The sequence below is a fragment of the Oratosquilla oratoria genome, chromosome 28 (genome assembly GCF_046742065.1).
Source record: "Oratosquilla oratoria isolate Oo_2021 chromosome 28, ASM4674206v1, whole genome shotgun sequence".
Classification (NCBI taxonomy): domain Eukaryota; kingdom Metazoa; phylum Arthropoda; class Malacostraca; order Stomatopoda; family Squillidae; genus Oratosquilla; species Oratosquilla oratoria.
Window position 1 is genome coordinate 7,315,620 of NC_134804.1, and position 15,000 is coordinate 7,330,619.

Consider the following 15,000-nt stretch of genomic DNA (forward strand, 5'->3'; position numbering starts at 1 on the left):
CCTGTAAGTCTCCTGATTCAAGATGTGAGATCACCCGCGACCAGGTAGGATCCTTTCTTTGTTCGCGTCTGAGCTCTTTTGGAGAAATACAATGGGTGACCGTGACCGCGGAAATCTACGTTCTCCAACTTAACGCGTCGGCCACCACGTTTGCCTTGCCTCTGATGTATGTTATCATTGGGTCGAAGTCCAGGGTTGTGGTGTGCCATTTAGCTATTTTTCTTTGTAAGGGTTTGTCTTTAAAGAAGTCAAGCAATGGTTGGTAGTCATTAAACATAATTATTTGGTAACCTAGGATTATATCCCTTAAGTTTAAGAGCTCAAACAACAGCTAAATATTCTAAGCGTGTGGCTGAATAATGCGATTCGGCTGAGTTAATCACTCTGCTCGCATAAGCAATGGCTCTATGTTTCCTGTTCGAATCTTCCTGTTGGAGCACTGCTCCTACGCCTAGTTGGGAGGCATCAGTGTAGAGGAAGAATACCATACTAAACTCAGGGAGACATAGAATGGGAGCATTGGACAAGACTTGTTTTTTTGTTGTTTTTTTTTGGGGGGGGACTATTTTTCTTTTCCCATTTAAAGCTCACACTTTTACGGGCAAACCTGTGGACAGGGGCCGCAATCTTCGCAAAAGATTTGACGAAGTGCCTATAATAGGTAGTGAGCCCTATTAAACTGCTCATCTCGTCCGCGTTCCTGGGTCTTGGGAAGTTACGTTTGGTCTCTATTTTGTCGTCATTTGTATGGATACCGTGTCTGTCCACAGCATGTCCTAGTAATCGTAATTTCTTCCTAAGGAATGAGCATTTGTTGAGTTGGAATTTCAGGTCCGTCTCGGATATCGTCCTGAAGACATGGTGTAAGGTTTCAAGGTGAGACTCAAAGGTGGAGGAATAAAGAATGAGGTCGTCAAGGTAGACGAAAAAGGACCTGCCGATTAACTATGTAAACAGATGGTTCATGAGGAGCTTCAGGGTGCTATGGGTGTTCCTTAAGCCAAAATACATTCGATTTAATTCGAAATGTCTTGTGCTATTGCTGAAGGCCGTTATCGGTTTTGATTCTTCAGTTAATTTCATCTGCTAATAGGCAGATTTGAGGTCCAAGATTGAGAACATGGCATTTCTATTGCCAAGAGACTGAAGAACATCCGCCATAACGGGCATTGGAATACGGTCCGGGGTGGTTTTTGCGTTCACCTTAAGGATGTCTATAACAGGTCTAAAGCAGTGGTTCTTAACCTGGGGTACCTGTACCCCCAAGGGGTACGAAACCTTGAACCTGGGGGTACGAGACAAGATAGCCAGTGCAATGGTACTGTATATTTTCCATGAGAAAGCAAAGCAAGGTTTGTATCACTAATCCTTTTCATATGTTTGCATTGTATTTAAATTGGATGGGGGTACGGGAATTTTTTTCAGAGATGTCAAGGGGTACGGGCAGTGAAAAAGGTGAAAAAACACTGGTCTAAAGGAACCATTCTTCTTAGAGACTAGGAAAAGTGGGGAGTTCCAAGGGGATTGAAAATGTCTAATGACACCCTGGTCCAACATTTCATCGATGTGGTTTGAGAAGAGAAGTTTCCTGCTTTGGGGGTTTCTATAGGCTGGCGTATAGACAGGGGATATGTTGGAGGAGTATGAGTATGTGATGTTTTACCAATGGGGTCTTACCTAGTGGCCCTCCTTCTAAGGCGAAGTCTGTTCTTTGTGTTTGTAGGAGGTCCCGTAGTTGTGATTTGGCCTCGAGGAAGTCAACTACATCCACGTCCACATCTGTGGACGTGGATATATGCAGTAGGTTGACTCGTGTTTCCTATATCTCTTGTAGGGAGTGTACATAGGTGTGTGCATACTATAGGTGTGTGTTTGTTCAGACTGATTCGGGAGGAGGCCGCGTTTTCCACTATCCCAGATGGGGGCTATGTTCAAGTTCTTGCGTGTACATAATCCTGGTATTACAAGTATATCTTCGTCTAGCAATACGCCTGATACATATGTGTGAATTATTTTGAACTGGGGTCGCAGATTAGTGATCTTTCTTATTCTCGGGAATCAATTTGATTCCAGGTTACAAGGCTTTTACAGCCTCTGTGGTATAGTGGGTTAAGGCTCCGTGTACACACACACACACACACACACACACACACACACACACACACACACACACACACACACACACACACACACACACACACACACACACACACATATATATATATATATATATATATATATATATATATACATATATAATCAAGAATACAAAAAGAAAATAAGAGGAAAATAGAACAAAGAGAACAACGAAGAGAACAGCAAATAAAAGAAGACCAGGTTACAGACATATGGAACGACATAAATGAAATAGCAGAAAGCAGCTTAGAGACAAGATGGGTGGGTGGATCAGGAACGAAAAGATTGCCATGGTGGACAGAAGAACTGAAAAAAATAGTGCCGGATAAAACAAGAAAACTACGTATGCGGCTGAGGAGGAGAACTCCAGAATCACGAATGGAATACATAGAAGGAAGAAAAGTAATAAACAGAGAGAAGTGGGCAACAGAGAAGGGAGGAGTTGGAGAACGACCTTCTACGAGATAAAAAGAAAACATATAGATTGGCAAAAGCATACAGAAAACCTAAAACATGGACCACCGATATAAAGAATAGTGAAGGAGAATCTCTAACAAGTCCGGAATCTATTGATGCAAGATGGACGGAATTCTTTGAAGATCTTTTAAACATCGAACAAAATAGAGCAGGTAGAACCATTATTATCAGAACATGACGAGAATGATAATATTGAGAACTATAGAAACGACAAAATTTCAAAAACATAATTAGAAGAAGCATTGAGGAAAATGAGAAATGGGAAATCGCCAGGCCCGGACGGCATAACGGTGGAGTTGATAAAGGAAGGAGGGCCAGATCTGAAACGAGAACTCCTGTTAACTCTAAAGAATATATGGAATGAAGGAAAAGTGCCAGAGCACTGCAGCAAGACCACCGTTGTCCCAATATATAAAGAAAGAAAGAGGAAGTGAGGAATGTCAGAATTATTGAGGAATTTCACTAACAAATCATGCTACAAAAATATATGAGAGAATTCTGAAAAAGAGGTTAAGAGCCATCATTGAACTTCAGTTAGGCGAAGAACAACATGATTACCCAAAAGGCAGAAGTACAGTAGACTTAATTTTTGCACTGAAAATGTTCGTAGAAAAATCCTGGGAATTTAATAAACCGATATACGCAGCATTCATTGACCTGAGAAAGGCATTTGACTCAGTTCTTTGAGCAAGGCTTTGGAAATATCTAGAGGAGGAATGTGGCATACAAGGGAAATTGATGAAAGCTATTAAGAGCCTGTATGAACCCTATAAATGCAACGTGAGAACGGGATTTGAAAATGAAAAATGGTTTACTGTGCAGTCAGGCGTAAAACAGGGGAGTGTATTATCACCTCTCCTGTTCATCGCATACATGAATTGAGTGACCAAATATTTCAACAGAAACAACATTGGAGAGGGAGGAGACGTGATGATCAACGCAGATGATATCGCAGCGTAGTAAGTAACAGAGAGGATCTAGAGCGATCATTGATATGTTGGAATGAATTGCTTCTAAATAAAGGACTAAAATTAAGTACAGATAAAACCGAAATTAGAGTACTACCGAGAAACAATGAAGAACCTATAAACGTCGCAGTACAGTGAAGGAAATAAGAAATGTGGAATCTGTTAAGTACATAGGATCCCATTCCTCAAGACATGGAGGAAACATTGCCTACATAACGAAGAGAATAGGGAGCTACAACAGAGCACTTCAAGCATGGAGACCATTCTTACAGGGTCAGTACATTCCACAAAGGGTAAAGAAGATAATCTTTGAGAGTCCTCTTACGCCTATTATGGCGCATGGTTGTGAGACATGGGTGATGACTACATAAGACAGAAGTAGAGTGCAGGCATCAGAAATGAAGGCCCTAAGAACAATTGCTGGTAAGGCAAGAAGATATAAAACCAGAAATGAGAATATTAGAAAAGAAATAGGAGTCTCTCCAGTTTTAGATAGAATAGACGCAGCACAACTGAGGTGGCTAAAAGATGAGAATGGAGACCAAATGCTACAAGGTGGTATTACGGTGACACTTAATCCTAAAAATATTCTTGAAAAAGCGCTTGGGTAAGTCGGGGTCAGGTGGTATTCTTCTTCTTCTTCTTCTTCTTCTTCTTCTTCTTCTTCTTCTTCTTCTTCTTCTTCTTCTTCTTCTTCTTCTTCTTCTTCTTCTTCTTCTTCTTCTTCTTCTTCTTCTTCTTCTTCTTCTTCTTCTTCTTCTTCTTCTTCTTCTTCTTCTTCTTCTTCTTCGCGTTCCTCTTCTTCTTCTTCTTCTTCTTCTTCTTCTTCTTCTTCTTCTTCTTCTTCTTCTTCTTCGCGTTCTTCTTCGCGTTTTTCTTCGCGTTCTTCTTCGCGTTCTTCTTCGCATTCTTCTTCGCGTTCTTCTTCTTCTTCTCCTTCGCATTCTTCTTCTTCGCGTTCTTCTTCGCGTTCTTCTTCGCATTCTACCTCGTGTTCTTCTTCGCGTTCTTCTTCGCGTTCTTCTTCCTCGCGTTCTTCCTCGCGTTCTTCTTTGCGTTCTTCTTTGCATTCTTCTTCGTGCTGGGGATCCCGTGTTGGGGTTCCACCCCGAGGCCGAGGCCGAAGGGGAAAACGAGGGATTAGAGCGCGGAAAGCTGCGGCCGTACGCCGCTGTTTGCGAAGCCCACGGGTTGTGTATGTATATATATACTGTATATATATATATATATATATATATATATATATATATATATATATATATATGTATATATATATATATATATGTGTGTGTGTGTGTGTGTGTGTGTGTGTGTGTGTGTGTGTGTGTGTGTGTGTGTGTGTGTGTGTGTGTGTGTGTGTGTGTGTGTGTGTGTGTGTGTGTGTGTGTGTGTGTGTGTGTGTGTGTGTGTGTGTGTGTGTGTGTGTGTGTGTGTGTGTGTGTGTGTGTGTGTGTGTGTGTGTATTCACTTGGTCTTCACTTGGTCTTTGGATCACGTGTTGGACTCGTGATCGACAGCTATTTCCCTCCTGGAAGAGAGCTCAGAGCTCGTAGGTCCGATCTATGGGTAATGCTATGACCTTGCACACACACACACCCCCAACTCCCCGCCCACGAGAGTTGGAGTAACACCCCTCAGCGCTACGATACTGATATTATTTCAGCCCCGGGCGAGAGTCGAACCCGGACCTCCGTAGTGGCAGGCCAGAGCTCTAACCACAGCGCCATGTGTGTGTGTGTGTGTGTGTGTGTGTGTGTGTGTGTGTGTGTGTGTGTGTGTGTGTGTGTGTGTGTGTGTGTGTGTGTGTGTGTGTGTGTGTGTGTGTGTGTGTGTGTGTGTGTGTGTGTGTGTGTGTGTGTGTGTGTGTGTGTGTGTGTGTGTGTGTGTGTGTGTGTGTGTGTGTGTGTGTGTGTGTGCGTGTAATAAAACCACTTGGAACATAAAATGAAAAGTGACCGAACGTTTTAGTCTATTTAAGACATTTTCAAAGGTACAGAATAAGATAGCAGTGACATTATATATACAAAAGAAGCACTCTGCCGGACGTTTGACCCGGCTGCTGTCAACAATTTTATATGTTACAAAGTTATCTAATTTATACATTACCATACTCATATTTATGTTGTTCTCAAATGAAGCTTTTGTATGACATGATTCTATGATATTCTTCTCCTTAATGTCCTTTCTTAAGACAATTTTCTTTGTGTTATCCCAATCAATGCAATGATTGACATCCCTATGTAAAAACAACCCATTTGAAACTTGCCCTGTTCTAATGTTATATTTATGTTGGTTTATTTGTAATTTTAGATCCTTGCCTGTTTGTCCAATGTAATCAAAGTTACAATTTTTGCAAGGGATACTATAAACGCAGCCTTCATGACAAGCAGGTCAATTTTTAATCAACCTGTTTTTAACAGTGTTGTTATTTTTACAAGGAAACCAACCAATGTCCTTTCTTATATTCATTATTATCCTTATCACCACCTTAAGACTAAAATATCAGTATTCAACTAAATATTTCTAAGGGCCTTTAGAGGTTGTTGCCCAGAATTTTTAGACCAAGAAATTGAAAACATTTATGACATTGGTAATAAATTAAAATATCCAAAAAAATTAATTGACGGAGCTCAAAACACAGCAAAGGAATCTTTTTATAGTCTTACTGATAATCGTCAATTCAGTTTTAAGAATATTTTAACCTTCCCTTTTCATCAAAATTTTTCTAGTTTAACTCGTACTTTTAATAAATTTGGTGTCCAAGTTGTCTTTGGGATAACACAAAGAAAATTGTCTTAAGTAAGGACATAAAGGAGAAGAATATCACAGAATCATGTTATATAAAATCTTCATTTGAGAACAACATGAATATGAGTATGGGAATGTATAGATTAGATAACTTTGTAACATATAAAATTGTTGACAGTAGCCGGGTCAAACGTCCGGCAGTGCTTAGAGAGTGAGGTCACTATTGGACCTGTCTTAATTCCCACCTACTGTGCTTCTTTTCTATATATGTCACTGCTACCTTGCACTGTACCTTTGAAAATGTCTTAAACAGTCTTAGATAGATAGATAGATAGATAGATAGATAGATAGAGAGAGAGAGAGAGAGAGAGAGAGAGAGAGAGAGAGAGTGAGAGAGAGAGAGAGAGAGAGAGAGAGAGAGAGAGAGAGAAGTGTGGGGGGGGAAGGCCTGTGTGAACCGATAAGTCTAGGACATACCCAGCCTTTAAGGGTTACATGAGTGATGATCTTTTCCACAAATTGTTCCATAGACTATTACTGTATCATATATACTGTATATATATATATATATATATATATATATATATATATATAGATATACATATATACATATATATACATATATATACATATATATATTTATATTATATATGCATGCATAAATATATATAAATATATACATACACACACACACACACACACACACACACACACACACACACACACACACACACACACATACACACACACACACACACACACACACAAACACACACACACACACACACACACCCGTGCACACACTCATACAGAGACAGAAAACTCCTTTAGTCGTACACAAGGCGGTAAACAACGGGCACAGGGAACTGTTTCCTCTCTCATGCACGCATTCAGACATACTCATAGAGTGTTACATAAAAAAAAAAAAAAAAAAAAAAAAAATCAGACAGCAGCACAAAAATGCCGGGGAAGAATGCGAGTTTATTGAATATATTCATTTAAGGACTTGGCCCGTTGCGCCAGAAGAGTGTCCCAAGTTTGGACACTTTTATTGGCTCGATTCTGATTACGTCAAAACAAATTGTCAGCGGGAACGGCCTCGGGTCTTCGTAGCATTCTAACGGGAACCCCGCAGTCTTTGTTTATTTATCGTATTTTTCTATTTCCTCTCTCTCTCTCTCTCTCGTTAAATCCTTTATGTCTCTCACTCTGTCTGTCTCTTTTTCTGTTTTTCTCTGTCCGTTTCTCTCTCTCGATCGGCCATTGCTGACTCTGAATGTAAACGCACCCGCAATTGACCTCCTACTATATCAAAGAAGTTATAGAAGATCCAGCGAGCTACTGTCTTCCAGCCTTAGCTGAGGACAACAGTAAACACCAGGCGTCAGTCTTGTGGTATAAGTAGTTTTGAGGGACATAGGACTTAGTCAATATTTGCCATAAGAAAAATCCTATCCTTGGCAAAAAAAAAAAAAATGTCCCCCGTGTGCGCATGCGCAGTATGACGTGTCAGAACGTTATACTCACGTCACTACAGCCCCACTAGTACCAATTGCCTACATTCTGCCATATTGCTGAGGAAACATGGCTTATTCTGGACCGGCTACTCTCACCGATATTGATGACGACCTCGCCCCCTGCGAAGATGAGGACGTCGATGAGCATCATTGGCCTTTATTGCCAATGTTTTGGAAAGAAATTAAAAGAGGAAGAGGAGGCGAATCAAGTAGAGAAGAAAAGGTAAAAGGTGCAGATGGAGAGATGATGGTGGAAGAGAAGGCAGTGAGAGGAGTTGCTAAATGTGAAGGAGGATAGGGAAGGAAAGGTAGTTGCAGTGGGAAGCGCTAATAAAATGAGAGTAATGAGTGAGAAAAATGGAGGAGAAATAGGGAAAGATGAAGTGAAAGCAGCTGTTAAGATGATGAGAGCAGGTAAGGCACCTGGGTTGGATGATGCCATGCAGAATATCTGAAGAAAGGAGGTACAGTTATGGTGGACTGGCTGGTGAGGTTATTCAATGTTTGTTTAAGAGAAGGTAGTGCCGAGGGACTAGAGGAATGCCTGTATACTTTCACTTTACAAGGGAAAGAGGGAAAAGTGTGTGTGCAGTAGTTTCAGAGAGATCAGCTTGTTGAGTGTAGTTGGGAAGGCTTATGGGAGGGTCTTGATTGAGAGGATTAGGAGAGGAACAGAGGGAGTAATTGGTGAGAAACAGTGTGGGTTTAGGACAGGTAGGGGTTGTGTAGATCAGATTGTTGTGGTAAGACAGATATGTGAGAAAGCTATAGGAAAAGGTAAGGATGTTTTTTGGGCTTTTACGAGAGTAGTAGAGCTTGTGTTAGGATTAGAAATGGAGAGAGCGAGCAGTTTGAGTGGTAAAGGTGGGACTTTGTCAGGGATGTGTTATGTCGCCCTGGCTGTTCAACCTATTCATATAGGATGAGGTGGTGCAAGATGTGAATGCAAGGGTAGTGGGTCAGGGATTGGAGATGGTTAAAGAAATTGGAGAAAAGTGGGAAATAAGCCAGTTGTTGTTTGCTGACGACACTACGCTTGTAGCAGGGTCAGAGGAGGGATTAAGGAAGTTAGTGACAGAGTTTGAGAAGGTGTGTGAAAGAAGGAAGCTGAAGATAAATGGAGGCAAAAGTAAGGTGATGAGATGTACAAGGGGAGAGAGTGACAGCAGGCTGGAAGTGAGCATTAAGGGAGAGAGAGTGGAGGAAGTGGATAGTTTTAAATACTTGGGTGCGAATGTGGCAGGAAGAGGAGGAATAGGGGTGGAGATAGAATGTAGATTGAGGGAAGCGAGTAAATGCCTTGGTGGATTAAAAAGTGTAATAAGAAATAAACATCTGGGAATAGATGCTAAGAGGAGGTTATATGGAGGAGTGATTGTGCCGACAGCATTGTACGGGGCAGAAACATGGAACATAAGGGAGGAAGAGAGAAGGAATTTGAGATGAAATGTCTGAGAAGTATGATAGGGGTTACTAGGCTGGATAGAGTGAGAAATGAGGAGGTGAGGAGGAGAGCAGGGGTGGAAAAGGAACTGGGAGATAGGGCTGATGGAAGAGTATTAGGATGGTTTGGACACATGGAAAGAATGAGTGAAGAATGATTAGTAAAAGAGGTGTGGAAGGCAGAGGTGGAAGGATGAGATGGATGAATGGGGTAAAAGGGGCATTACGAAAGATAGGAATGTCTGTTGAGAAAGGACGGGAAGGGGCAGAAGATAGGGGTCAATGGAGAAGGTCTGTGTATGGATGATGCTGACGCATAAGGGGGAGTGGGTGGGGGATGGGGGTTGAGGAGGTATGTATGAGAAATAAATTGAAGCAGCCCGAAGGGATTCCTCCCCGTTTTCTCCTTTTCTGCTTAAGGGGAGGGAGAGGGCATTCGCCTATTTAACAAAGCGGCCTTGCTGTGGATGTTCTGTGTCTTGCAACACTGATTCTTAGCCAGGGCAGTGGACAGGATGCAGGGATGTCCCGTCATCCAGGAGGTGCCAAGATGAGAGGGCGGGAAGAGGGTGGAGGGGAGTGGAGTATGTAGGAGATGGAATGGGTGGGAGTGGTTTCTATGCATTTTTCTTTTTGACTACCCCCTAGTGTAAGGGGGAAAAGGGCCTTTGGTATATGTACGCATGTATGTACGAGCAACATGTTAGTACCACACCATGTCAGCTAATGGTCCCTGCTACGGAGCCCACCAACGCCCCGCCACCACCAATACCACTACCAACACCACTGCCACTGCAGCTGCCTCCACCGCCTCCACCTCCACTGCCGCCATCTCCACCACAGCCTTCTACGCCGACGCCACCCACACCCACACCACCGCCACCAAACGAACAGCGGACCAGACTTCGAACACGAGCGAATCCTATTTCCCAGATTTCAAGTAAGTTCAGGCACGACGAGAACCCCCAATCCACTGTTTCCCCCACAGTTAACCTCCCCTAGTTACCAATACCTCCCATGCTTTCGCCCGCAGTACCGCTTATGTTAAACTCATCTTCCGTGAGAACCCGACAGAGTATACGAAACTTCACTGGCTTGCTGAAATTACCAAGTCATTCAGGCTCGATCTGAAGTTAGCTAAAGTGAAAATGTCTGCTGTGTATATTTCACTTAGATGTACCGAGATCATTGAGAGTACCACGAAGGGTAATTTCTTATCCTTGAAGGTCGATGTTTAGGACTTGATTGATAGACCACGTAAATCTCCCACATATCTCGTCACTTTCTACCCTGTCGGCGTTGACCCGTTCCGAGAAAAAACTTCCCGGGCTTATACAGCGTGCGCCGCTTCTACCAACACGTGACACCCATCAATCGCCTCTCTAGAGCCACACCCTAACCAACATCTACAGAACATCGCTTCAGCGTCTTACCTTGTCCACCACCATGCGAGTTCCGAAGGATAAAAGATGAACAGCCCTAGTGCTTCAAATGCTGGGGTGCCGGACATACAGTATATCTCGGCATTGTATTGCTTCCATTGACAGGTACGGCTGGTGGGCAGTTACCCCTCCTGCACTTGCCCACGTCGTACCCCCTCTCAGCCCACCAACACTAATGAAGCTTCTACAGCCGACCAGCTTCCCACTCCCAATTCATCAATGTGGAAATGCCCCCGTTGTCATGAACCCAGAGCAAATTCATGTACAAATCACGCTCATGTGGTCACCTCCCAGACTGCATACGCGCAGAATTTACAGCGCAGAATTTACAGCCTCGAAAGGCTTACTGCCTCGGAGAACTTACGACCTCGGAGGACTTACAGACCTTCCTCTCCAAGACATGTAACATTTTTAAAATGTGTCACCTTTGAAATGGTTTAATCTAATTTATTATTGGTAACGATGATCGTCCATGGCTCAACGATGATCGTCCACGGCTCAACGATGATCGTTCTTGACTCAACAATGTTCGTTCTTGACTCAACTATGATCGTCCATTGCTCAACGATGATCGTTCACGGCTCAACGATCATCATCCACGGCTCAATAATGATCGCTCTTGACTCAACGATGATTGTCCATGGCTCAGCGATGATCGTCCAAGGCTCAACGATGATCGTCCACGGCTCAACGATGATCATTCTTGACTCAACGATGATCGTCCACTGCTTAACGATGATCGTCCACGGCTCAACGATGATCGTCCACGGCTCAACGATGATCGTCCATTGCCTAACGATGATCGTCCACGGCTCAACGATGATCGTCCACGGCTCAACTATGATCGTCCACGGCTAAACGATGATCATTTTTGACTCAACAACGTCCATGGCTCAACGATGATCGTTCTTGACTCAACGATGATCGTCCATTGCTCATCGATGATCGTTCACGATTCAACGATCATCACCCACGGCTCAACGATGATCGTCCACGGCTCAACGATGATCGTCCACGGCTCAACGATGATCGTCCATGGCTCAACAATGATCGTCCACGGCTCAACGATGATCGTCCATGGCTCAACGATGATCGTTCTTGATTCAACGATGATAGTCCATGGCTCAACGATGATCGTCCATTGTTCAACGATGATCGTTCACGGCTCAACGATCATCATCCACGGCTCAACGATGATCGTCCACGGCCCAACGATGATCGTCCATGGTTCAACGATGATCGTTCATGGTTCAACGATGATCGTCCATGGCTCAATGATGATCGTCCATGGCTCAACGATGATCGTCCATGGCTCAACGATGATCGTTCTTGACTCAACGATGATCGTCCATGGCTCAACTCAACGATGATCGTCCATGGCTTACTGGCTCTGGCTTGAGAAGCGTTACAAAATCACCACGTCAACACAGGGGCGCGAGGCGTTTTGCAAAACCACCCAAAAGTCAGAGAACCCATCCAATTAATTTTTTAGTAGTACTAAGATATTGAGGGAATTAAAACCTCAGAGTGTACAAGCAAATGTTATAGTGTGTGTGTGTGTGTGTGTGTGTGTGTGTGTGTGTGTGTGTGTGTGTGTGTGTGTGTGTGTGTGTGTGTGTGTGTGTGTGTGTGTGCGTGCGTGCGTGCGTGCGTGTGTATGTGTGTGCGTTTGTGCGTGTGTGCGTGTGTGCGTTTGTGCGTGTGTGTGTGTGTGTGTGTGTGTGTGTGTGTGTGTGTGTGTGTGTGTGTGTGTGTGTGTGTGTGTGTGTGTGTGTGTGTGTGTGTGTGTGTGTGTGTGTGTGTGTGTGTGTGTGTGTGTGTGTGTCTTTAACATATATCAGGCTCTTCGAATCGTAGCCGCAACGGTAAGTAGGTTGGGCCATGATCCCCAGGAACTCGTCCTCAACCCGGAGTCCATCCGAAAGGCAAGAGCCAAGTACTGGGCGTCGCTGGTGGGAGAAATCAAGGAGGCATTCAGTCCGCAGACTCCCCTCACCGTTCAATGGGACGGTAAAATCCTCTCTCAAGACGACGGATCTCGGTCCGACAGGCTCGCCATCATTGTCACCGGTAAAGGTGTGGAGAAATTCTTGGGTGTTCCAAAGCTGCGCGCTGGGACGGGCGAGGCTGACGCTACAGCTGTCTTTGAGTGTCTGGAAGACTGGGGAATCAGTGATTGCGTCATAGGAATGTGCTTCAACACCACCAGTGCAAGCACTGGCGATGTCAACGGAGCCTACTCCTTACTGCAGAAAAAAGATGGAGCAGCCCGTACTCTCGTTCGCCTGACGTCACCACGTGCACAAACTTCTAGTTGAAAAGGCTTTTGCCACGTGCTTGGGACCCTCTTCTGGCCCTGAGATCAACCTCTTTTCGCGATTCAAGGAGTACTGGCAGTTCATCCGTCATTCGACAATTCAGCCTCTTTCCGACCTCCCCGAGACCTTGGCTGCGAAGAGGGAAGCCATCATCGAATCCCTGAATGCCATCATGATCCAGAAGCAGCCCCGAGACGACTACAAGGAACTGGCGCAGCTCACCATCGCCTTCCTTGGAAGTGCTCTTCCCAAGATGACGATCCATGTGCCCTGGTGCTCTCCACCGAGCGCGGTAGATGGCACGCATAAACTACTCCCTGAAGATGTTGCTGTTCAGAGTGCAGATTACCAGCTTGGTCACGCCGGAGAAGATCGCAGGCCTCAAGCGCTTATCCTTCTTCATCTCTGAGGTCTTCGTCCTCCGCTGGTTCGAGTCCACCTCCCCACCTAAGCCCCGGCCAATGATCTCCAACTCAGAAAGGACCTCTTGGAATACCATGATTCTCCTCTTAGAAAGGCATGCTTCAAGGTACTGAACCGTCATTTCTGGCGTGTGAGTGAACACCTAACCGGCCTCTTCGACCCGCGGCTCTCTCTCTCTCTACCAAACAAGCCGTTGCCCAAACCACCCTGCACCGAGAAGGAGCAGAGAAAAAACCCAAACGAATCAACATTCCAGAAGAGAGTGTAACAACGGCAACGCTGTCTTCGTTTGCCTGTAAGAGATCTCGACGCCTCCTAGATATTCTCAGTATCTTGCCGGACTTCCTTTTCACAATTCCGCGGAAGTGGGAAGAGGAGAAGACGTTCGGTGACGCCTGCCGCCTCATACAAGAAATGCGTGTGGCCAACGACACGGCGAAGCGAGGGGTGGCGCTGATGCAAGCGTTCAATCTTCGCCTGATGAAAGACGAGGAACAGCGCCAATTCCTCCTCCAGGTCATTGAAGACCAACACCGCTGCCAGCCCAGCACCTCTTCCAAGGAGACCCTCCCCCACCGAGGGGCTAATACTGCGTGTGCACAGCGCAGGGGAACCAGGGGGCTGCGGGGGGAAGGAAACTTTTGCCGAAGAGCAGAATATTGCCATGAAGCACTCAAAAAGACGACTTCCCTTACATAGCTGAAGGTGGAATTACAAAATCGTCATCCGCCACCCCTAAAGTTCGAGTCCTCGGCCATGCTGAAAATTTGTAAAGTATTATTAAAAAAAAAAAAAAAAAAAAATCCTAACTTTTGACTTTTATTGGCACCCTTATATATATATATATATATATATATATATATATATATATATATATATATATATACATATATATATATATATGATATATATATATATATACATATATATACATATATATGTATATATATATATATATATATATATATATATATGTGTATGTATATATGTGTGTATATATATATATATATATATATTTGTATATATACATATATATATATGTATATATATATATTTATGTATATATATATATATATATATACATATTTATACTATATATAAATATATGTATGTATATATATATATATATATACATATATATATATATATCTATATAGATATATATATATATATATATATATATATTGTGACGCCTATGGGGAAGGGCCAGGTTCAAAACTAGAGTTCTGTTTAAGAATGATTATTTCCTTCTAAAAAGATACAAATAAACAATGATCGAAAAATAGAAGTCGCCAAAACTAGCGAAAAGTACAATGTCCGAAACACGTAAATTCACGGAACATAAAAGACTAATATTGCCAAGACACGTATATATATAAGTGTCGATCAAATATCGGCATTCAATAACAAAAAAAATAGTCTTAAAGACAATATGTGGTAAGGTCGAGAAATATCGACCAACAGAATGGAAACTAAGTCCTACGTAATTATTTACGTAAAAATTACAAAGTCGAGAAAATTCTACGAC